Source organism: Rhineura floridana, chromosome 6, assembly GCF_030035675.1.
Source record: "Rhineura floridana isolate rRhiFlo1 chromosome 6, rRhiFlo1.hap2, whole genome shotgun sequence".
In the NCBI taxonomy this organism is placed as follows: domain Eukaryota; kingdom Metazoa; phylum Chordata; class Lepidosauria; order Squamata; family Rhineuridae; genus Rhineura; species Rhineura floridana.
Window position 1 is genome coordinate 152,613,870 of NC_084485.1, and position 24,545 is coordinate 152,638,414.

Consider the following 24,545-nt stretch of genomic DNA (forward strand, 5'->3'; position numbering starts at 1 on the left):
ATCCAGGGCTGGCTGTACAGAGGAGAGTGGATTCAGTCTTAGACACTCTTAGGACCTAAAGGAAATGGGCGTGTATAACAGAACGCAAGTCCTATTGACCACAGTGGGATTTCTCAGAAAATGTGCATAGACTGGGCTGGGATACAAACAAATGTGAGGAAACCCAAGCAGTACCTGGTGTTTCCACCTCCTCCAGCCAGCCCCCATGCTCTCCACTCCCCTCAGGTGTTGCTTGCAGCGGCGGCGGCAGGTCTGGCTGCAAAGCTATATGGTCTTTGGGAGACTGGTCCCCATGGAGACTGCTTGGCAGGGTTGGGAGGATGGAGAGGGGGTTACCAATATGAAGGAAGGGAATGAAGAAATCACAGAGGAAATGCTTCCAGAAGCCTCTGGGCCTGCTAATGGAATTGCAGAGACAGGCCTGAGAATCCCCTCACGCATCTATATTCATCAGTGAAGAGTTTTCAGTGGCACCCAGCCCAGACTTAGCTGTGAAAACAGAGTGTAATAAGCCAGCCCAGAGTGTAAGGCAGATTTCCTCAGAAGGAGAGCCGACAATCTCCAAGGTCATGTAGAAAAGCCCGAAAAGCAATTACTGTAAGAGAAATTCTCCTCTGCTCCTAGAAGGAGCCCCAACCTTGCAGTAAAGGCTAAAAAATGCTAGAGTTAGCCAGTGCAAGTAGAGTGCCCACCCCCTCTCTTTTATAAGGTGTCTGGGGAGAGAATCCTTATTGCAGTAACTTTCTGCTATTGCTTTCACATGCCTAGTTCTGTAGCCTGATTCATGTCTAGAATATTTGATACTGTGTTCCTCTGCTGACCTCTGGAATAAATATTAGACAGGCATCGTCCCTGTTATCTTTCCGGCACCTACTGAAAACCTTCTTCTTTCAATAAGCCTTTTAAGTAGAGGCCTTATCCCAGTCTGCGTCTGTGTTGGAATTGCTTTTTAAGATGTTTTTAAAGCTTTTTTAAAAAGATGTTTTTAAAGATGTTTTGTTTTAATATGTTTTTAAAGACATTTTATTTTAAAATATTTTAATGTCTGTTTTTATTTTTAGGGTGTTTTTAGTGTTTTTGTTTGCCACCCTGGGCTCCTACTGGGAGGAAGGGCGGGATAATAATAATAATAATAATAATAATAATAATAATAATAATACAGCTCCATGGAAAACCCAGTCTCAAGTCTTGTTGAAATTGCCCCAATTTGTGCACCAGAGGCCTCCAGGAATATCAGGCAGGGGTAGTGCTGGTATGCAGAAAATTCTAGGCCCGTTTTGGAAGACTTCCAAATAGGATTCAGACTGGGCAGAACTTAACCCCATTACCAGTCAGAATTGGGGAGAAATTTTGCATTATCATCACTAGCTCTGACCTAGCCCAGTTGCCTGCCACACTCCTAAAAGCCAGTTGTAACAGGAAAGGTGCCTGCAAACTATATGAGTAGGAATTTATCTTGTACCTCACATGAGTGTGTGAGAGATGGTGGTGGTCTAAGAAACAAGTTTTAGACAGTATTACAATGTATAAATAATGCTTACTCAAGAGAGATGGTGTCTTGACAATCCTACTGCAGTCAAAATCAGGCAGAATCCTTTGTTATTGATGCTTTCATGATATTTTGATGCTAGGAACTAGGGAAGGGTGAGTGTTTTGATACAGTTCGCATTTTAAGCAGAATTTATCAAATTCACACTTTCTGAGTCAGCATGAGAACTGAAACACAGCCATCCTTAGAAATTTGAGTTTATTAGAATGTTGTGATGCAGTTCCCCAACTAAGCAACATTTACAAAAATGCATATGAGGGGAAAGTGTGCATAAAAATGAATATATGAGTGAAAATTGATTGATTGATTGATTGATTAAATTTACTAGTCGCCCATCTGGCTGGCAATCCAGCCACTCTGGGCGACGTACAAAATTAAAACATATAGTTACATTAAAATATTAAAATCTCAACCAATAATAATAAATAACATGCAAAAATGCATTAGATAACAAGACATGGCTTGCAAAAAATGTGTACCTTTGTTAAAACTGCTTACAAAAATGTGTTTATTAGGAGAAATCGGCACTAAAATGAGGATTTTTTTTAAAAAAAAATGCAAATTGCAGAAATGGGGAGAACTGAATTTAAAATTGTAGAAATGAGAAACAGAGAACCGAAACTGACAGATCTTTTCATCCCTACTAGGAACACAAGGGACCAAATCCACTCTGATATCCTGAAGGATGCTCTCTTTCAAGGAGTTGTCCAGCAGCTGTGGCTAACTGCCAGCTTGATCCATTATGACATAACAAAACCTTACATACTCCTTCACCCCCAGTAACTCCTGCTGTGCTGAGGATAACCAGATTGCTGGCTGCCCTTCTGTTTATTTCATGGCTACAACTGCACTTACTTAGACTTACTTTGAAGTAAATAAGCACAGGCTCAGGCTTCACTTCTGGATTTGACTCAGCCTGGTGAGTTCAGTGACAAGTTGTCAAGTCACTTTTATTTATTGTTCATACTTACATCTCACTTTATATTGCACAAATAAGACCATCAAGATGGGCTGCAATAAAATTAATAAAAGAATGAAAAACTGAGACATGCTGTGACTTCAGGAAGCAAAGACAATGAGATCTGCGTGTTCAGCATACAAAAATAAGCACTTTCAATGGTCAGAATTTCATCTTCCTGGCTAACTGGATGAACAATCTAGGGAAGGAGGATGGTGGCAGCCTTATTATTTCCCAACTTTCTTCAAGACTTGTTTTAAAAAATAGCAGTGTTGCAAGCTACACACTTCCCTATGTGGTGAGAAGTTGCAAAGGCAGTGCTTCAAGGCTTAGCACCTACTGGATGGAACAGCACTCAAGACTTATGGTATCTTTGCAATTTATACTTAATTTAAAATATAAAAGCAGAGCATAGCAGAAGCAAGTATAAGCAGATAGCATAGCCACTAATCCTGCACTGGATTACCAAAGTACAGCCATCTTCAATGCTGCACCACAATTTTCAGCAAATTTCAGCTCTCTCAGCTCAGCTCTCTATCTCAAACCATAGGGGGCAAAACTACCATTTCTCACATACGTACTTGGAGAGCAATAGTTTGAGGTCCTCCCCCTATAAATAGATTGCCCATTCAAGAGAACATCACAATCATTGGTGACAATTTCAGCAAAACCACAGTGAAACCCATTTTCAGCAAGATTCTGAGAGGCCCTGGGGCTGACTGTGTCTTTGAGGTCCTCTTTCTTTCCTTTTTTCTCCTTCAGTTGGAGGGTACCATTTTTCAATGTTGAAATGACTATACCATAAATGACCCCACCCCCAAAGGCCTGATTCACAATACTCAGATGCCCAAATTCACAGCAGTAGACTACAGACAGGGAGGACTGCTCTATGGATGATATCCAGTATTAGTCAGAGCAGACCCATTGAGTTCAATGGACTTAAGTTACTTAAATCCACTGATTTCAGTGTCTCTGAGTATGACTTAGTTGGCTATCACTGTAATAATAATAAAAAGCTACTTCCTGCAGAGGTACACAGCGCAGGCTCAGAGGCATCCTGTTCTTGGGTCTTTGAAAACATCCTACTTTGTTTTCCTGGAGGGTCATCTTCTGTATATGCTCAAAGATACTGAGCCCATTGTTTTGAAAAGAAAAGTTGGTAACCCTATTAAGTAATTAACTAACTTCTGGCAGGGATATGCACTGGCTCCGTAAGGAAGCAAAATTTAGGAGTCTCTCTCTTTTTTCTCCTCTGGATCCTTGTTGAATTAATATCTGAATGTAGCCTTTAGGAAATAAGATTCTCATTACCCATTGGTGCTTTCATGGCTTGTCATGCATTTGCAAACAGCAAGGATGTTCACCTTGGAGAGTTGGCTTGAAGCCAGCTGGATTAATTACATACTCTGCTTAAATTCCCTTTGCATTTTAAATAGATACAGTATTTTTATTCACTCTCCTGCCTTAATCTGCTGCACTGTGCAACTCTGCTCTCTTAATCTGGCATGCCATCTCATCACAGAATAGGTTACATTTGGTTGCCAGTTGATGAAGAATAATTCAGTAGAATTTCTTTAAACTGCACCATGATCTTTTAAGATGAATGTTACATAGATGGCTGTTATATGAACAACAAAGGCAGTTGCACAGTTTGTGTTCATTTCGATGGGTCTTGTGCAGAAGAGCTTCCTGGTGAATTGTGTCCAATGTCTGTTTTTTAAAAATTGATATCTACAAGCCGCACACATATTTCTTTAAATCAGACCAGTCAGAGATGGTTCCTGTCTCCTCCTAAATTAAAATGACCAAACAAGGCATGTTAGTGGTATGACACTGTGTAGCAGCCAAAGCTGATTTTACTCCTTTCCTCCACTGTGTACTGAGTGTGTGGGAGATCATACCTGCTTCTCCCACCCTCTCCATGCTCAGCAGAAGGTGCAATAGAAGCCTCCTGTGCATGGAGGGGTCCTTTTTACACAGTCTGCTGCATGTGCAGAACAGGGGATAGGGCTAACAGATGCAACATCACTCCCCTTCCACATGCTCAGCATGCACTTGGAGGAATGGTGTCAAAGGGTCTTTGATGACTGAGCTATGCATCAAAACATCTCCAATTTGAATTTCACTTCTGCTGTGAACTCACTAGGTGGACAAGCCATTCTCTCTCAGCCTTAACATCCCATCTGCAGCCTGGGGATAACAGTCTGAACCTAATTCACAGAGTCCATTATTATCACTGATAAAGTGCCTGGGGTTTTCTTGCTGTTAAATCATGGCTGTTTAGAGGTTGTTGGTTTTCTAAAAAACCAAAAACCAGACCCTGTCTAGTACATGCTGCCAATCTAATAGGTAAAGTGCAAAAGGGGAAAGTATTGAGTCAAAAAGCAAATTCAGGCGCTATTACTCCTAAATTTACTCAAATGCTCAATGTCCAGAACCTTGTTGGATCAGACTGATCTAGACCGGCATCCTGTTCTCAAATTGCCAACCAGATTCTGTGGGAAGCTCACAGGCAAGAGCTGGGTGCGACAGCACTCTTCCCACTTGTGTTCCTCAGCAACTGGTATTAAATGGCTGCCTCCGACAATGGAGGCAGAGCACATGGCTAGTAGCCATTGATAGTCTACTCCTCTTTTAATGTCCAAGTTGGTAGACATCACTGCATCTTGTGGAAATGAATTCCATAGTTTAATTACGCACTGTGTGAAAAAGGCATTTCTTTTGTTTATCCTGAATCCTCCCACATTCAGCTTCATTGGATGTCCATGAGTTCTAGTGTGATGAGAGAGGGAGAAAAACTTTTCTCTATCCCCTTTCTCCACACCATGCATAATTGTATACACCTGAAGCATGTCTCCTCCTTTGCCTTTTTTTTAAACTAAAAAGCCCCAAATGCCTTCTTTTCAGGAGTTCTGGACAGGGGGAGCCAGATGGCAGTGCCCCTCAGCTAAGAGTCACCCCCTCCTCCACTGCTGCTGCCATGTCGGATGGCTGCCAAAAGAAGACTGTTCTGGAATTACAAGACAATAAGGTATGTGGAGCACTTTGGATGTTTAAAAATGCTACCAGGAAAACATTATTTAAATAACCAGGAGCACTCCACTTACTCCTGTGGATCTCCCATAGATCTCTCATACAGTCTCATATTTACTGGGAAATGAATGCCGAAACAAAATTTTCCTTCAAAGTCAAATAAACTTCCAGAATTTAAAATTTTCAAATGTCCACACTTCCAACACTCAAAAATCGAAATGCACATTTACAAAACCCACTGTGCATGTGTGTAACTTGGCTCTTGATGCAAAAATCTGAGGGCTCTCTCCCCTCCCCTGCCCCAACTCAGGCTGAAAAAATTAAATCAATTCTCAGTTTGAAAGTTGGAGCTCATACATGGGTTTAATGGATAGCTTTGGGCAAATCAATTGCTCCGCATCAGCAGTTCCCAAATTGTAAAATGAGAATGATAATGACTCGCCTCACAGGGTTATGGCAACAGTGGATGAGTTAAAGGCTATAGCATATAAATCTGCATTGTATAACTAGTGGATTCACCATACTGAATAACACACCTGGGAAATAGCTGCCTACAATGGAGAATTCAGGCCAGATCTACAGAGATGGTGTCATTGTATCACTTCGGACTGCTGAGGTGGACATCACTTTTTTAAAGTTCCCATTAAAAAAAAAAAACCAACTGTGTGTAAGCAGAATGCTAGCAGGGGTTTTTTTGAAGGGGGGAAAGAGAATTATAGCCCAGCTGTCTCCCAGCTCTGCTGCTTGTCTAGTTGCAGGAAAGAGAGCAATACAAGATCAGTGACCACTCACACCCCTTCACACCTGAAGTCAATTTTACTGTCTCTTCCTCTGCACATTCTGCTGATTGTGTGGATCAAGCCTCAGTAAACCTTACGATCTTTACAAAGGTCTTAGAATTAATGAAATGCTGGATCAGCTGTCTAGATAAACTGTTCATCATGAGATAGGTAGCTGGACTTTAGACTGCAGGAGGTGAATTGCAGGGCTGGGTGCTTTTCCAGGGAGAAAAAACATTCTAGACACAAAAATCAAGGAGAAGGCTAGGCTACACCCATTCTCCCTGATGTCTAGGGACTTGTCTACATGGTGGTTTACTGTGTGTTTGGTGCTACTCCCATCCCCTTTTAATTCACATGGTTCCCATGACGTTACCAGCAACAGAAGTTATTACACAGCTTTCCTCCTGTAAATCTGTACTAACCCAATCCTCTGATAATATGAAAATGGAAGGAAAAAAGTCTTCACTCTGTATCTCTAGTGCTTGCAGATGCTTTGCTCTGATGCTTTTAGGTGGGTGTGTCAATCATTCCCCTCTCCACGCTCACTCACTCCTCCTCCCTTCATTCATATCATTTCCTGTGGGCTAAAGAGAAACTTCTGGCTGCATTCTTCCATTCTGCTGGCATTTTTATGCTGCTGCAAATGGTGCCTTTATTTTCTGTTCCCCCTAACTTGTGTGCAAAAGCATAACACTGCTCAAAGAAAGATTTATATTTCAGCTGTATTGTACCAGTGAAAATACAAATAATCACACTTCCTGGTTGTTGTTTTAACTGGTAGAACAAACTGAGCATGCTCAGTTGCCAGGTAACCAGAGGGAGTGGAAATGTCAAATTAGAGGGAATGTTCATTAGGAAACTGTGTGATTGAACCCTTCCCCTCAGTATGAATAGAAAACACCATGTTTGCAGCTGGCACTGAGCCCTTACTGTGGAAGAAGCAAATAGAAAATGGAGGTAAAAACAGCATCTTTAGTACAAAGTAATGCTCCCATGTGGATAAGCCCTAGTTATCTAGGTGCAGAACCTCTGTTTTGTATAAGAGAGAGCATTCAGTCATGTAATCTCACTTCTAAATTTTGAAGTTGTATCATCCAGCAGGGTCCTCCCGAAGATAATAAAGTAACTTGAGGGGAGCAATGTTGAGCTGAGGGACCACAATGGAAATAGTTGTGCAGCCTCTGCCTGCCTGCCTGCCCTTCTGCAAAGAGGCATTGTGCCCTAAGCTGAATAAAAGTAACAAAGGAAGAATCTAAGAACATCCAAGATTACGTTGCATGAATCTTGCAGAATAAGGAACACTTTTTTGTTTAAAATAAATAAATACAGAACTTGATACATAATTGTTTACTACTAACATGCAGCAATAGTTCTAGAACGTCAGGACCCTGAAAGAAAATGACAAACCAATAAACCACAGCTTATGGTCTACGTTTACAGAATACTAATTGACAAATTGTGTTTTCTAAGATCGATGCTGTACTAATTAATTCTGCAGGAAATCTGATACCTCATACAGAATTTTAATACCCATTAATTTATAAATCATATTTCATTATTTAGGACAAGAAAGCAAGTTTCTGGCTGTTATGGTTGAAAAAGATATAGCTCAAAACAGCTGGAAAGTGTCTGTGAAATGTCAGGTGTTCAGAGTTTCGGTGCCTTGAGTGAGTCTCTCCTGGCCTCCTCCTTCCATATTTCTCTATCTGTGCAATCTCGTGGCCCCTTACCCCAAAAAAATTCAAATTCTGCAAAAAGCCAAGCATCACAGACATAATAAAATGGGGAAATCTAGCAGCCTTTGCAAAATAAGCAATTGTACATACCCTGCATTTAGTTGTATAATTGACTGTGATCACAAAATTCGGATGTTGGCATCTCTCTGTCTGGTTTGGGGAGCAGGATGGGGGGTTGCCTACTTCATTGTTAGTAAGATTGGTGGATTTCACTTGCTTACAGGAGGGAGGGAAAGAGAGGACTGGTAGGTAAGTAACTAATGCTCAAATGTTTTCTTGGCCAGTGAACAGCCATTTTCCACTCAGAAAGGTGCAAAGGAGTCAGGGGAGACGAATTGCATCTCTTCTCAAACAATGAAAACATCAATAATGCCCTGTTAGCTAAACACCTCAGCTGTGTATCTGCCTCTCTCTTTGCTTCTATAGGAGAGCTGTCTGCTTTGATTAAGTTGCTGAAGCTGCACCTGTTTCCCCTCCTATTCACCCCTGGGGCTTTCTCCATATTCCCTCCCCCTACACACACTAAACAAAATGTGCCTTACAGACCAATCCTATGTGTGGAATGGAAGTAGGGTTGCCAGGCTCAGGGCCTGAGAATGATTCTGTATCTTTAAGAGAAGAGAAAATTCAGCCAAGTGCAGGTTTTCTTGCAATACTGTAATGGGAAAAACCACAAGGTGGAATTCTCCCTTGCCCCTGCACAACTTTTAAAGATACAGAAGATCTCTTGGTTGCCAGGCTCGGCAACTACCTTGTGGTTTTTCCCATTACAGTGTTGCAAGAACACTGCACTTGGCTGACTTTCTCTTCTCCTAAAGATACAGGATCAGTCTCAGGCCTTGAACCTGGCAACCCTACTCCTTATCTCTCCCAGTCTTGCCGCTTTTCACATTCTGCTCTTCCCTCTTCCCAGTTTGTCTACATTGCTAAAACACTTGTTTGGGTCAGACATGTTGTCCCGATAAAGATGTTTTCATTGATCACATGAAAGCAGATACTCAGGAGCAGCAGACATTTAGTTCCGAGGGGAACAATAATGGCTCAGTTTTAGTGTATGCAACACACTAATGTGGCAACGCAAGAGATGGTGCAGCCGGGCACATTTAAGCATGCAATAACTGCACACGTGTGCAAGGATGTTGTTGTCTGGGAGAGTGGAACTCCTGCTCCATGATCTGTGTCACCATCTGATCGCAATTTGCGATCATGCCCCACAACCTGATGCTGATGGGGATTGCGGAGAGGGAACTCCACCCTCCCAGCCCCAGTTACAGGGGCCCTCAGTCACTCACAGGGGCCCTCAGCTAGTGCCCAACCTGGCCACCTTCTGGCACCAGGCCTGGTGAGAGAGATGAATGGGAAGAGAGTACATCAGTGGAAGCAATTTATTCCCTGATGGGTCAACAAGCAGCACACAGGCCATGCTTCTTCAAGAAAGACAAGCTGGGAAAAAGGAAGGTACATGTACAAGCCAAGAACTATCATGCACCCAGATACAGCCTCCTTGAATGCCATGGCAAACCCTGCCTTTCACAAATTGTTGCTTTCCAAAGCTGGCTTACTAGCTTATGAAGAATAGTGGCCAACTAACAAAGATGTAAACTTTATTTTCAACTTATTCAATTAAGTCCTCTGTCATGAACTCATTATGTGATCTTAGGCAAGCCACTCTCTCAGTCTCAGCACCTTTCCCCCACCAGAAACAGGGCATAGTAATACACATCTACCTTTCAGGGTTGTTGTAAGATTATGTGATAATTCAGCAGAGTGCTTTGAACACACAGCAAATGCTATATAAATGCTAAATGTTATTGATAATAAAGTATGTTGAAACTGATTTGAATTGGTATTAAAAATTCTAGTGCTCAGGCTAGTTTTTTTTTAATGGAGTCTCTCCATTCCTTTTAGTCTTTTTTGTATTTTCTCACCCTTTGCTAGGATCTGACACAGTCTCCTCCTTACCTCCCAACAGGGTACCCAGATTGCCCACATCGTGTAGAGTTGCCAGCTCTAGCTGCAAGGCAGGCTTATTTATTCCTACATTGTGCTATTGAGAGGTAGCCCCGGGTGATGCACAGATGTCTAGGGCAGGGGTGGTCCTGCTTCCCCCTCCACAATGTTGAGTACACATATGGAGTAGGGGGTTGAAGGAACACCCCTTATAAGCATATGAAGTATCTGTATATCTTGGACTAGCCAAGTGCCACTGCTCCTTTAGTTCTAAGAGTGTTACATTATTAATAAAGAAGGAAAACGTAGTAGCAATGCTATTATCACCTATATTGCTACTTTCAAAGCCTGGACCTGGGCGTTTTGCAGTATTGTAGCTAGTAGGAACAAGATTATTTTAAACACCGCTTTTTAAAGAAGAATACTTTTCCACTGGAAGACTTAGACAAATTCTTCCCCAGATTTTCAAAACTGTATTTTTTCTGCACCACCCTCATCCCCAAATTGTTCTGAGCCTTTGCATACCTAGCCCCTCTTATTTACCTCTGTGCGGCTGGGCAATGCTCCAAGTGCATCAAATGTATCAGATTTTTAACTTTCTTGTTTGTTTAATGGTTAATGCCAATATGACTTCTAGCAGTTTTCAGAACATAAAACCGACTTCACAACACTGTTAAAATACAAAATAATTAAAAATACACCATAATTAAAATACTCAATAAAACAATTCCATTAAAGCATTAACATATAAACATCCATTATTAAAATATGCAGTAATGGGTGTAAACTGGTCTGGAGTGTTTGCACCTTGTGATGGGCCAGAGGGACAGACTGGGAATCCTTTTGGTGTACCGCCCACCTTGCTGCCCAATGGCTTCCCTAACTGAGCTGACGGAAGTGGTCTCGGAGGTATTGTTGAGATCCCCCAGACTATTAGTACTGGGGGATGTCAACATCCACGCCGAGGCTACTTTGTCTGGGGCGGCTCAGGACTTCATGGACGCCATGACAACCATGGGGCTGTCTCAACATGTTAGTGGTCCAACACATACATCGGGGCATACTCTCAACCTTATCTTTGCTACTGGACATGGGGATAGTAATCTGGATGTGGGGAGTTTTACATCTCTCCCTTTGTCATGGTCAGATCACTGCTTGCTGAAGTTTAGACTTTCAGTGGCCTTCTCCCTCTGCAAGGGTGGGGGACCTATTAAAATGGTCCGCCCCCAGAGACTAATGAATCCTGAAGGTTTTCAAAGGGCTCTGGAGGATTTTCCGGCTGATAGGACTGGCGCTCCTGTCGAAGCCCTGGCTAATCTGTGGAATGCAGAGATGACCCGGGCAGTGGACACGATCGCTCCTGCGCGCCCTCTCCTTTGTAGAGCTCATACAGCTCCTTGGTATACTCCAGAGCTAAGAGCGATGAAGCAAGATAGGAGACGGCTTGAGCAGAGTTGGAGACGAACTCTCGACGAATGCAATTATGCGCTGGTTTGTGCTTCTACCAAGCGGTATGTAGGAGCGGTGAGGGCAGCAAAGAAACAACATTTCGCCACCACTATTAAGTCATCTCTCTCCTGCCCAGCGGAGCTTTTTAGAGTCATCCGAGGGCTACTCCATCCAGGCCCACAGGACATGGCAGATACATCGGTAGCCCACTGTAATGAGTTTGCTGAGCACTTCCAGCATAAGATCTTATGCATTCGTCGGGACCTAGATTCCCATTTTATGACAGTTAGTCCTAATGAGGTGTCTGGAGCACAGTCTAGTCATGTTTTGTTGGATGAGTTTCAGTCAGTTCAGTTCGAGGACGTGGACAAGGTGCTTGGACAGGTACGTGCAACCACTTCGGTACTTGATCCTTGCCCCTCTTGGCTTATAAAAACTAGCAAGGATGGAACAGCTGGCTGGGCCAAGGAAGTGATAAATGCCTCTTTGCGAGAGGGAGTGGTCCCTGGCTGTCTGAAATAAGCGGCGGTGAGACCACTTCTGAAAAAACCTTCCTTGGACCCAGAGGATTTTAACAGCTATAGACCAGTGGCGAATGTTCCATTCTTGGGCAAGATCTTGGAACGAGTGGTTGCTGACCAGCTCCAGGCGCTATTGGATGAAACCGATTATCTAGACCCATTTCAGTCGGGTTTCAGACCCGGTTTTGGCACTGAGACGGCCTTGGTCGCCCTGTTTGATGACCTATGCCGGGAGAGAGACAGAGGGAGTGTAACTCTGTTGATTCTCCTTGATCTCTCAGCGGCTTTTGATACCATCGACCATGGTATCCTTCTGGAGAGGCTTGCGGAGTTGGGTGTTGGAGGCACTGCTTGGCAGTGGTTCCGCTCCTACTTGGCGGGCCGTTTCCAGAAGATAATACTTGGGGAACATTGCTCGACACCGTGGGTTCTCCAATATGGGGTCCCACAGGGTTCGGTCTTGTCTCCCATGCTTTTTAACATCTATATGAAGCCGTTGGGTGCGGTCATCCGGAGTTTTGGAGTGCGTTGTCATCAGTACGTTGATGACACGCAGCTCTACTTCTCCTTCTCATCTTCTTCAGGTGAGGTGGTCGATGTGCTGAACTGTTGCCTGGACGCGACAATGGACTGGATGAGAACTAACAAACTGAGACTCAATCCTGATAAGACTGAGATGCTGCTGGTGGATGGTTTCTCTGGTCAGACGGTGGATACATACCCTGTCCTGGATGGGGTTACACTCCCCCTAAAGGAGCAGGTTCGTAGTCTGGGAGTTGTTTTAGACTCTTCCCTATCACTCGAGGCCCATGTAGCCTTGGTGGCACGGAATGTGTTCTACCAACTTCGGTTGGTAGCCCAGCTACGTCCCTATCTGAGTAAGGAGGACCTTACATCAGTGGTTCATGCTCTGGTAACCTCACGTTTGGACTACTGCAACGCACTCTATGTAGGGCTACCTCTGAAGACGGTTTGGAAGCTACAGCTAGTGCAAAATGCGGCGGCCAGACTGCTAACAAGAACCAAGCGGTCTGAGCATATAACACCTGTTCTGGCTCGCCTGCACTGGCTTCCAATATGCTTCCGGGCCAGATTCAAAGTGTTGGTACTAACCTATAAAGCCTTATACGGCGCGGGACCATGATATCTGCAGGAACGCCTCTCCCGATATGAACCGGCTCGTACACTACGGTCTACTACGAAGGCCCTCCTCCGGGTCCCGACCCATAGGGAGGCCTGGAGGGTAGTAACAAGATCTAGGGCCTTCTCAGTGGTGGCCCCCGAATTGTGGAATAGTCTCCCTGAGGAGGTACACCTGGCGCCGACACTATTATCTTTTCGGCGCCAGGTTAAAACCTTTCTCTTCTCTGAGGCATTTTAATTTAAGTTAATTTAAGTAAATGTTGTAATTTCATTTTAGATGGTGTACTTTTATATACTTGTTATATTAGATCCTGTAATTTTATTATTGTACATGTCTCTATGTTCACCGCCCAGAGAGCTGTTTGCTAGTCGGCCGGTATATAAGCTTAATAAAATAAATAAAATAAAAAAAATAAAATTACAGGAGGGTCAATTTTGGTTGAACATGTGGAGAAACTTCTTAATTGGAAGATCATTTTGACCACAGAACCAAATATGTGGGTGGGTCGGTGGGTGGGGTGGGGAACAGGATGGGGACTCTCCTTGGCCAGAGATCTTCAAGTAGAGGCCATTTGTTGGGGATGCTTTAGCTCTGGATTTCCTGCACTGAGAATGAGTTGAGAAGGAAATGGAAATGCAAGGCCTCCTCAATTCTTTGATAAATCTGTAAGGTGGGGGGTGTGTGTGTTGAGGGGTAATTAGCTACCCATGGACACTGATGGAATCTGAACTGGCAGTGATGGACCAGGAGAAAGATATTGGGGTCATGGTAGATAGCTCAATAAAAAGGTCAATTCAATGTGCAGCAGTTGTGAAAAAAGCAATTCCCTGCTAGGGATTCATTATGAAGGGATCAAGAATAAAACTGCCAATATCATAATGACTTTATATAAATCCTTGGTGATGCCCCATTTGGAATAATGTGAACAGTTCTGGTTGTCTCATCTCAGAAAGGGTAATGTAGAACTAGAATATGACAGGAAATATGACCAGGTCACTGCAGCACCTTCCTTGCAAGGAAAAGCAAAGCATTTGGCACTGTTTTGGGGTAAGTGGGTGTGGAGGAGCAATGAGGGGCATTACAGAGGTTATAAAATTATGCATGGTAAGAAGCAAGTGGACAGAGTGATTTTCTCCCTCTCTCTAATATTACTGGAACTTGAGATCAGCCTAGTAAAATTGATTAGGAGGAGGTTAGGGATGGACAAAAGAAAGTACTTTTCACCACATTTAATGAATTCATAGAACACTTTGCATTAAGATGTGGTGATGCCCACTGACAGATAGCTTTACAAGAGGTGGCGTGGAGAAGAAGCTGCTAGACCAGCTGCTTGCTCATGAGTGGCCCAACCAATAATCAGCAGTGATGGAGGTGGGTAAAGGTAGGGCTGATCAGAGGCTGCCAGCCTCCAGCCGCTGCCTCCTCCTCCTCCTCCTCAGAGGAAGCCAGAAGAGAGACCTGAAGAGGGCGGAAGCTGCCTCTTGAGGGAGAATGGCTACGTGCTGCACATTCCCAGGTGAGACCCCACCCCACCCCCAGACACAGGCAATGTCATGCAATTGCACAAGGGAAGGAACCCCACCCCCCGTTCCTCCCCGGTCTGTTAATGTACTCTGAATGAGGGAGCAAATGCATTGCTGTGGCAAGTGATTTAGCTGCAAATCCTCAATAAAGAGAAATTTAAAGGGATTAAGCTTTTCCAGCCTCTGCTGCAAATGAGACAGTCCTCATGATGCTCTCTTTGCTTGAGCCCTTTACATGTCACACTACCGGCCCCTCCCTGTGACTTGCTCTGAAAAGCCCCTTGAGGCCATTGGGCTGAGAGTTTTATTCCTAAGCATGTGTGGAGATGCAACTGAATCCCAGAACTGTGCCTGAAGATCAGGACTTGCAGTGAAATCACTGTTTTTGTCATCTCTCTCATATGCACACATTCACCCATTGCATAGCAAGACAGCAAATCTTTCCTAGCTTGGCTTGAACAGTTAATACTTGTGGCTGGCCAGACTGCTCTCCACATTTTCATAGGACTATTCTCTTTCTGTGAAAGTAGGGTAGGGGATTCTGACTGGGGTTTTTGTGAATGGGGTGGGTGAGCAAATATTTGAGCAATTTGGGGTTGGTGTTTGATTATCTTTCCTTGCTATACAGATGAGGTGGTGGAGGATAGTTTCACACTTTAAAAACAACATCACTGGCCACTGAACACTGGACTCTCCTCTGATGTTTTTTTCACCCACTGTCTCTGCAGTCTTGAGGGTACAGAGAATCCCAAAATGGCCCTGGAAGGCTGCTTTTTTTATCGCTGCCATTGGAACACAGCTGGTGGAGACAGGAAAGTTTCCATGGCTGCAAGGAGGATGTTTTTAACAGTGCACTTGTTGCTCCACCTGTGGATTTGCCTGCGAGGGGGGGATCAGCTATATCCTGTGGCCCCTGGGAGAACCATGTTCAAGTCTCCACTCGTCCATGAAGCTGACAGGGTGACTTTGGCCCAGCCACTCTCAGCCTAACATACACCCACAGGTTCTTGTGACAAGAAAACATTGGCAGTGATGGGAGGCAGACCCTATATGCTGCTCTGAGCTCCTTGGAGGAAGGTTTGGGTGAAACTGTAATAATAATAATAACAACAACAAAACAACAACAACAAGAACAACAATAGTTTATGATGATGGTGATGATGATGCAGCCTGCAAAATTCTAATAGCTACTGTATGATAGCTGTCAGAAGGTGTCAAACACTGACGGCTCTTGCAAAATCCTTGAGCATCTGCCTGGAAAATATTCACCATAAACATTTGGAGAAGGAAATTTGGTGGTGGTGATGGTGGTGATTTATTTCAGCTCTAGTGGCAACTCAACCACTACTCTTTTTGCCCCCTTGATATTGAGGTGGTAATGGTACACACTTCAATGCCCACATTCTAAGTTTGTCACAGTGCCCACATGCCAGGCCACTCTTTCATGGTTGCCTGTTCAATCACTTTTAAATGAGTGTAATTATGTTATATTCAGTGGATGATGTGGGGAACTGATGGCGCTCACCTGACCTCCTGACAGCTTAGTTGCTGCTGCTTGCTGGGAGGGGAGAAGTGAGGAGGTGGGGAGGTCAGTGTGGTGCAAACACACTGATGGAGCCAATCCACTGTTCCTGCCAGTATGTTGCACCTCACCAATCTCACCATTGCCTTGCCCTCATTCTTCCCAGTAAGCAGTACGACTCAGCTGTTGGGAGATCACATGAGTGTTGCTGCCCCACTATGCCATCTTCTACTGGTCATGTTAAGTTATTTATATAGCACCATCAGTATGCTTACAGAGGAATCTATAATTTAAAATTTGACACAGGGGAACAAAGAAGTAGGCAGAAAGCAGAGGCAGGAGTAAACAGAAAAGCAAAATGTGTCTATTTTATTTGCATAGGGTTAGTTACTTGCTGTTACAATTGGACGTGGAACTAGAAGGTTATACCAAAGGCTTTGAGGAGGGATCTGAATGGAGTACAAAGGGTAGCATCACACAGGTGTTCTGGGAAGCAGTTCTAAGTAAGAAAGAGAGATAAATTCAGTTCGGTTCACAGTTTAAAGTGAACCTATCTAATTGGCATTTCCTGAAACAAACTGCAACACAGCTATCCTTTGAAATTCACATTTTTCTGAATTTTGCTATGCAGTTTTCCATCCAAATAATGGGTACAAAATGTGCATATTAAAAGTGTGCATACAATACATATATTCATGTGAATTACATACAAAAACGCAATGTATTAGGGAAATGGTTTGCAAAAATGTGTATATTGGGTGAAATTGCATACAGAATGTGTATATTAGGAGAAAAATGGGCAAGCTGATGCAGAAATGTGGGGAACTCAACTTCAGATTGAAAAAATAAGAGAAACGAAAATGAACAGACTTCACCACCACTGGTTCCAAGCACATGTGACAGCAAGGAAGTCTTCGGGGGAGGAGGAAACCTTCTGACAGTGGAGTCTGGTGAAGCAAAGAGCACAGGCAGGGATATAAGAGTGCAGAGATGGGAGAGGCAAGGACATGGGAGGCTTTGAAGGTAGATAAGGAGCTTGTGTTAGATCTCAGAGTGGATATAGGGAGCCAGTGGAGGGATTAACATATCAGAACAATAAGAGAGAAATGATTTTGGCAGCAGAGTGTTAGTGGATGTGAGAAGACAACAGATGACTAGAGGAAACAAACACAGTAGGCATGGACCAAAGTTTTTTTGCTGAGGTTGCCAATTCTGCTGTTTGGAAGGCAGCATGCGACCCACTGTTGGGGTTCCATGGACTACAGCCAGGGAAATGATTTGGAGTCCTCCACACTGGTGACAATTATACAGAAGGAGTAAAACAATAGTTAGATGTCTGTGAATGGTTGAAAAGGGTAGGATTTCAACCAGTAGCCTAGTGGTGATAGCCTCCATATCACCTTTTTGATCTATCGATTCAGACTGATTCCCTCCGGCTCAGCTGTTTCAATCAATCAGCCCATTCACCAGTCATACAAAAAGGACTTGTGGTGCCTGCTGAGTGCTAGGAAGGAAATCAGCAATGCTGGCATGAGGCATGCTTCTAGCATGCTCAAAAAAGAGAGCAATTGCAAGGGCAATAGCAGATCAGGATGAAGGCAGAGTATTAGTGTAGGACCCAGGCAGGTATTAACAACTAGAATCTGGTGTCCAACATCCCCTAACCTGCCCTCAGAATTTTTCCCATCACTAATTTTGATATGGATACCAACATATCTCAGGGCAGGAATCACATCCTCTAAGTTGCTGCTGAGTTTTCTCTAAACTAAAGTTTGCCTCTTAGACAAAATGAGCACCTGAGGAATGTCAAGGGAAGTTAAATGAGCCTTCATAAGGCTGAGCCAAAATAGCTCATTGTTTGGGGAAACATTTTCAGCACTGTCAAAAAGTGTCCCTGCCTTTTTTTAAAAAAAGTGATTTTCCAGCAATGTATGTGTTCGTCGAGCTCCCCCAGCTCTCTTTTGCCCTCACTGCAGTTATCACAATGGTAAATCTGGTATCTGTGTTTTACATTATGTTATGACATCATCTCATACACTAGATGATCTCCAATTTGGTGGGATCACCCATTGTGAATAACCCAGGAAGACGCAGGAGCCGAGGGGAAACAATGGCACTGAAGCAGTGGCAGACAGAGAAAACAATAATCCTAAATAGGATATGTGGGAAAAGTGAATAGTTTCACAGTGTTTTTCATATGTTCACAGTGTTTTATTTTACTGTTCCAAGTCACAAACTAGAAAGAGGAAAAATATCTGGGGTATCAAGACCAGTAGTTATTATCATGTGGGTTTTGCTAGTCATCTGATTCCCACTGGCCAAGTGTTGGCTGGATGTCTATACTGAAGAAGCCTATGCATGAGCAGGTGCTTGCACATAGGCTTCCAACTGATCACACATGAGCATCTTCACTGTAGTCATCCATACCAGTGCATGCCCAGCAGAATATCTAGTGCCAGAGGTAGGGCCAACAGTGTGGTCCTGCTCCTCAGTGATTGCAAAGTGCTATGCACAGGGCTTTGCAGGTACCTTCAAAACCCCTTTGGCCCAGCCATGTCCTTAGCTGCCTCACACCTGACATCACATATGACATTAGTTGTAGAGCAGGTATGTGTGGCTTGGCAAAAAGCTTGGCAGGCCATAGCGGGCCTAATGAGGATTGCTCATCAGTGCACTAGAAAGAGGACTTAGAAGGTCAATAGCAGTTTGTTGGGAGACAGCACGAGTGAATTTAGTTGAGAGCTTCAAGATGGCCAATGGGTGGGCATGCTTTGGATAGCTAGATTGCATCAGGAACTAGGCAAGGAGGAAGGCATTTGCATATTCCAAAGTCCTCATACCTCTTTGCATAAGGAGCAAGAGTTGCTCCTGCTGTAGGTGCTAAAGGATGATAATCTTAGGGCTCATCCAAACGGAGCGGGATATTCCACATTTTCCATATTCGTTTTGTCATCTGACAGTCCTCACTTTGCCTGTTATTCACTCTTTCCCGATAAAACAACCATGGTTTTTTTGTGCCCACACATGCAGCAGGAAGATCCCTATATTCTTTTCGCTTTTTCCCAGCTCCTCCTGTAAGACCACCCCCTACCAGCCAATTGGCCCACAAAAAATGACATGTGCTCCTCTCCCCCTTTGCAACGAAGCACAAAATGCGAGTGCGAAAGTTTGAATTTCCTGTGGCTGTAATGGAGTTCTTTGCCGCTCGCCACTCTGGAGCATTTGTATTTTTGTATTTCTGTTAGCTCATATTTGCGATATTTTGCAAAACCAACTGTATGCTTTTCTACTTTATGCATGTTAACGTTTCTGGAGAGACATTTAAAAAAAGAAAAAACCTGCATGCAATAAGAGCTTATATCCAGCTACTATTTGGGTTCCTATTGCATTGTACATAACTATATTTCCCTTTCATGAATTCAAGCTGCCATAAGAGTTAAACATCGAGCAGCGAAAGAGAACATTAGTTCTTGCATGAAGGGATGGGATCCTTATACTTTGCAACTGTTTACACTTCAATGTGAAATTGACAAGCAGTAGTAGCAGCAGCAGCAGCCCCTCTGCAGAATGCACGTAAAGGGATGGGATCATTATCTTTCCACTTCAATGTGAAATTAACAAGCAGGCAGTAGCAGCAGCTCTGCGGAGAGAAAAAACTTCCTTCTTTCATCCTTAAAAGGGGCAAAATAATTTGAAAGGGAAGAAGGGGCGGGAGAGAGAAAAGGAAAAAAAAACCCCTAAAAGATCTTAAAAGCCCAGTAGAGCGTAGTGTTCAGGGCCAGATCTGTGCCGATCTCCTTTGCCCTGGAGCCAGCATGAAGCAAAGGAGGCTTTCTTGTGGCTACTGCGGCTTGCTGCCTGGGCAGTGCAGCCAACCAACCAATCAGCTGTGAGGCGGCCGGCGATCAGCTGCGGCTGACAACCAGCTGGCTGGTGGTCCACTGCGACCTGCCACCCCTCGCTAGCTTGCGCAGAAGTGGAAAGATGAATTAGGCTGGCAACCACCACTTCTTTCTCCCCTACCTACAACGTGGCTGCGTAAACTGCAGTACCTCCTTGTGTGCAAATGCGGAAATGCACATTTCTGCATCTGAGAAGTACAACGTAACATCCTGTGGCTCTGATTGGTTCAGTTTCCCGGGCTTTTCCAAGCACATTCGCACACATGCGCACAAGTGAAAATCCATGATTGGATGGTAAAGATGGAAGGGGTACTGGGACACGCCCAAGGTCTGCCTATGGACCACCTACAACTCTATAAACCGCGGTTTTGCATCCGAGCCCCTAATGTTGCAGCGGATGATTAACGGTTTAAAAAAGCAAATCGCATTTTTGCCGGTATTGGAAGGAGTGGATTTAACCCGTGAAAATGCGTAACAGCACGCGACGTCATTTGGATGACCGAAAAATAATAAACACACACAGCGCATGTGTCACACATTTTGCAGTCGTCTGGATGAGCCCTTAGTTGGTTAAGAGAACCTTGGCTTAGTTCTCCTTGCACAAAATGGAGGTTCCTAGAGTTCAGATATTAGGGTGTGTTATATTGATCAGGATGAGACTGAGGATAAAATAGAGCTTTATTTAATAACAACAGTAAAACATCTGAGCTTGTTCTGTGCTAGGCCTCACCCAGCACACACAACTCTGACTAACTAACTCCAATAACTAAATCAGTCTAGCTCCCCCTAGGGTATGTAATACTCTCTAGGGAGAAAGTTAACTCTTCTTTGCTGTGCATCTAGCTTACACTACAGGGTGTACTTAAAATGGCAGTGAGGCTGAGCTCATTTAGTAACACAACCCACAGTGCAATTCAGTTTACACCCTGAATTCTCAGGTGGTAGAATGGACTGTACCACTTCAAAGTACAGTGGGAATGCCAGCCAGTCTTCAGCCAAGACGGTCTCTCAGAATAGTTTATAAATTACTAAAGAAAGATAGCTGCTGCCCTCAGGCTTACAAATGAAAACTTAAAAGATATGACACAAAAGGACAATGGACTGGGAGAGGGGAGGGTATATGCAAACTAGGTCTTAGTTACAAGATCCCCACCGCCCCAATCTCCTGGTCTCAAAATGTATTTTAAAACTGATCGCATGGCTTTTTTGTGTTGATGTTTAATGAATGTATTTCATTTGTTTTTATCTCATTTTATTGTATTTTTATTATTTTAATCCACCTTGGGGGCCCTTTAGGGGACTGAAAGATGGAACATAAATGTTCTAAATTATATTTAAAAAACAATTGTTGTTATCATTACATTTCTATCCTTTCTTTCCACCAAATGGTCTCAAGGTAGCTACGAAAGAAATAACAATCTTCTTGCAAACAAAAGTAGGACTTCAGATACAAACGATGTATCCACCGTGCTGGGTTTCTGTTTGCACAAACTATTACAGAATGTGATCCCTTCCTAACTTGTAGGCTGAAGTGGCGCAGAGCACTTTACCACCACTAGTCCAGGCCTCTGAGAAATGTAACTAGACATGCCTTAGGTGGCGTTAGCCCACATGCAATATTCTGTTGTTTGGAGCAGCCTCTTCAGCTCAATGAGGTTGCATCCCAGGTGTGGAAAATGTAACGTTGTCACAATATCAAGGATTCGGTTGTCAGTTATTCCATTAGTGACGCCTGTTTGCCACAAGACTCTAGAGGCTGCCAAAACTAGCTGAATGCATGCTTATTTAGCCAGTGACAGAAATGTCAGCATATGAAGTAGGGCTGCTTCTTTTCTGCTTCTATGAGTCTTTCCCTCCATTTTAAGGCTTCAGCAGCTGCAGGTCACAACATTCAAGTTCCAGCTCAAACACATAAAGCTGTCATCATAAAACAACTGAGACGGGGCAGAAGTCGAAGGAGATGCAACTGCACGACTGCCTCTCTTTAGGAAGAGAAAGAAGCCCTTTCACGCCCTGATGGAAGGGGTGAAGAACCTTTCTCAGCCCAAGGGCCACGTTTCCTCCTCTGGAGCCTTCCAGGGGCCGCATTGCTGGTGGTGGACAATGCTACAAAGGCTGGAGGTTGCTAGGGATGGAAGGATTCTGTCCATTTTGGTTCTCTAAGTTTCTAGTTTTTCCAGTCTTAAATTCAGTTCTCCACATTTCTGCAGCTCTTTGTTTTTTTAAAATCCTCATGAAAATTCTATGGCATTTAAGTGGAAATTTTTCTTAATAAACACATTCTGCATGCAGTTATGACTAATGTGCACATTTTGCAATCAATTTCTCCTAATATAATGTATTTTGTATTTTTTTCCCACTAACATATTCATTTTTATGCTTATTTCCCTCTAATATAAGAATTTTTGTAAACACTGTTCTCGTTAGAGAACTGCATTGCAAAATCCGGATAAGTGTGAATTTCAAAGGATGTCTGCATTTCAGTTCTTAGATTGTTTTGAAAAGGGAAAATTGAGTTTAAATGCAAACTGAATCAAATTGCCCTATAGGTTTCTATACATACACACACACCCTCCATCCGGGCAAGCAATAAGCAATTATCACAGTTCAAGGACACGTCCCAGCCAGGCAAAAGCACTCCAGGTGGGCACAGAGCAGTGCCAGGGAAAGGTGTGGCCATCTCACTAGGGGCAGTCCTGAGGGCCTGACAGTGCTTTGACCATTTGTGTGGAAAGACTGAGGGGTGCAAAGAAATCACCTGCAAAAACAAAACAACCAAAGTTAGGCAGGAGAAACTCCATGAAATGCTTGTGTGGGAGGTAGGGGCTGACTATTCTTGTTCTTAACTTTTAAAAACGCTATTAGGTGGCTGAGTGGTGTGTGTTCTTGCTTCAGCTTTCTTTCAACATCAGCTGACCTCCAGTGCTACTCTGCCACTTCTTGCAGTGATGGAGAGGAGGTTATGTCATCAGGTCATTCCACACACATATCAGGAAGTGTGGCTGTTCTGGAGGCTGCCTGTAGAGAGAGCATCAGAGAGTATCAGGAGTTTTTTTCCTAAAGAGCATCAGAGAAGGTTTTTAAAAAACTTTTTTTAAAAAACCCTCAGACACTCTCCTTTTGAAAAAAGATTCCCTAACACTCTCACAGTTATTCCAGGAAGCGCGGGAGGCAGAATAGCACTGGAGACTGGTGCAAAGCTGTGAAAAGAAAAAAAGTTACAGCAAGAACACACACCACTTGACCACCTCAGCATGTTTGTAAAGGTAACAGCAAGAACAGACTACAGACAAATGGCCGAAATAACAAAAGGGTGAAAATACCAGCACAGCTGTGGTTTTAACCCTTTAAGTGCCAAAACTAGGCATTTTTAATTGGGGGAGGGAACTGATCTTGCCATCCCTGCCTCTTCTTCCAGAGGTTGCCTTGAGGGCAACACAAACTTTGCCATCCCCCTGCTCTGTTCTTGATGGAGTGGATGATACTTTATTGAAATCTGAAAGTTTACACTAATGTAGTTCTTATGCAAAACACATTCACAACACATACACACACAAAAGAACACACAGAGTCATATGGAGATTATACTATTACTCAGAGGTAGGGATGGAGGAGAGGTTTATTTGGTCCACGTTTTTAAGAGACCTGATCTGAATCATACCTCTCAGACTATTACACAGAATGGAATGGAATTGTCCTTCATACCATTCTTAGCTCAAACAACAAACCAACATGCATATTGTAGGGTAAAATGCATTTAGGAATGTGTATGTTTCAATAAAATACATATTTAAATATATCTATTGTGACAAAACAGTACTTAAACATTAAAATACATATTTAAATAAACAAATGTCTTTAAAATAAAATAATAGATTAATGTAGAAATGGTACAGAATGGGTATATGTCATTTTGGTCCTTCAAGCATTCCCTCTTTATTTTTCTCTAGTCTCTTCTCTTGCTAAATCTCATTACCTCCATCTTCATGACAAATTAATCAAAGGTTACTAGCCACAATTGGCTATATTGCCTCCAGTACTGGAAGCAATATGCCTCTGCATGCCAGTTGCTGGGGCCACAAACAGGAGAGTGCTGTTGTACTCAGGATCTGCTTGTGGGTTTCCCTTTGGGGCATCTGGTTAGCCGCTGGGAGAACAGGGTGCCGGACTAGACGGGCCACTGGCCTGACCCAGCAGGGCTCATCTTATGTCCTTACATGCAGAACTGACATGGGCTGAAAATCAAGTGATCCATTCATTCCTACTCAGAGACGCACACAGATGATCAAATATTTTAAAATGAACTTAAATGCAGTTTGAGCGAGAACAATGTCGGGGATGAAGGGACACAACTAATATGTAGCACTCAATACAAATACAGCCAAACAGCAAGAGGGCATAAAAATAGGATGCAAGGGATTGGAATTTTCAGAAAAGACTGCAGGAAAGGATTGCTCTGGATTAGAATTAGTTCAT